This window comes from Gossypium hirsutum, chromosome D10, assembly GCF_007990345.1.
Source record: "Gossypium hirsutum isolate 1008001.06 chromosome D10, Gossypium_hirsutum_v2.1, whole genome shotgun sequence".
NCBI classification, from domain to species: Eukaryota; Viridiplantae; Streptophyta; class Magnoliopsida; order Malvales; family Malvaceae; genus Gossypium; species Gossypium hirsutum.
The window spans coordinates 1,420,674-1,422,374 of record NC_053446.1 but is presented as its reverse complement, the minus strand read 5'-3'; positions in this window follow the sequence as shown (position 1 = coordinate 1,422,374).

The following is a 1,701-nucleotide window of genomic DNA, read 5'->3' as shown; positions in this document are numbered from 1 at the left end:
AGATATGTATTATTTGTATTTCTACTTTAAGAAACAAGGTATAAGACAACAGTTAATCCTTAAAATTAACATTTTTTTCCAGCTTGGTCTTTGAATTTTTTTATCCACATTAATCCTAAAACTTGATAGTTTTTTTTTTATATTTTTGTCTTAAATTTGAATTTTGTTAAGGTTTGATAATGTGCCACTTCGTCTCTTAAAAAATTAAAATATTAATAAAATCTAAACATATAAAAAATATTAAAAATTATAAAATATCATTTAAAAATTTTAGGTGATAGATCGCATAATAGTAAAGTATCATGTAATTATACCTTAATAAAAACCAAATTTAAAAAAGCTAACGAATTTTAAAACTAATATGAATAGAAAAGAATTAGGAAGAAAGTAAGAATAAAATATTGCTTTATTCCAAAAACAATGTAATTGATTCAAACAAAAATGGGGTGGTGGATTAATCTGATTTTGTATACATTATCGTACTGTGTCCTGAAAAGGGTAACTTCGAAGCAGGTTACACTGTGAAGAAGGGAAAACCACAGGAAGCTTCCCTTACAGATTATAAGTGTGAACACATGTCTAATTCACTGCAATGGCAGAAAACTTGAACATACTTTAAAATGAAACTAAAAAAAAAGAACAAAAAACCAGATGCAGTGACAACCAGACAGGCTTTTGGTCTGTTGCTGTTTCAATTAATAAAGGATATACACAAAGTTGAAATAATGACTAAATAGAAAAAAGAGAACACTAAAGTTTGAAGGTATAACAATATCAAACCATCACATGATTTTTTTCTTATGAAAATAAAATGAAAAATACAACGCTTAGTGATATGATATCTTTGTCTTAGATTGATTCATTATCATTAAATGTTTGAATTTGGGTCTTGAAAAGAAATCAACGCACGAAATTTGAAGAAAAAGCTTATTGGGGATGGCATGTTTTACACGCACATATATATATATAAGTTAAAATGTGTTGTTAGTCCAGTATTTTGACAAATTTTGATATCTTCTTATTTTTCAATTTAAAAATTTTAGTTCAGTCATTATCCTCTTTAGTACTTAGACTTTTTTTTGTTCAAATTGATACTTGAACTTGACAGTTTTTTTTTAAAATTGGTACTAAATTTTTTTGTCCAATTTGGTACCTGAACTTATTAAATGTTATACAAATTACTTCAATATACTAACATTATTAATTTTTATGAGGTACCAAAAATAATCAATGTACAATTGATATGTGGCAAATGACATGGTATATCTTTTTTGCATTTTAAATGTTCAATTACTTTTAGTTCAATTCATTTATTTCATTTTATTAATTTAAAATAATGAATTTATTTTATTTTGGGTTTTTAGAACTCTTGTTTTCTTATTAAATATTAAGTCGTTAAGTATAGGTCAATGCATAACTTGTTAACATGAATTTTTTCTAATACCGACGAAATTTTTGTAGCATAACATGAATTTTTTAACACAGGTTTTTGGGGTAAATTGTATAGTTGTATATCATTTAACAAGTTTAGGTACCAAATAGGAAAAAAAGTGCCAAGTTCATTACCAAACTAGACCCAAAAAAGCTTAGATACCAAATTAAGAAAATATGTCAAATTTATGTACCAAATATTATATTAAACCAAAAATTTAATATGCATAAATATTAAAAAGATAAATTTATTTTTAACATTTTACTAAT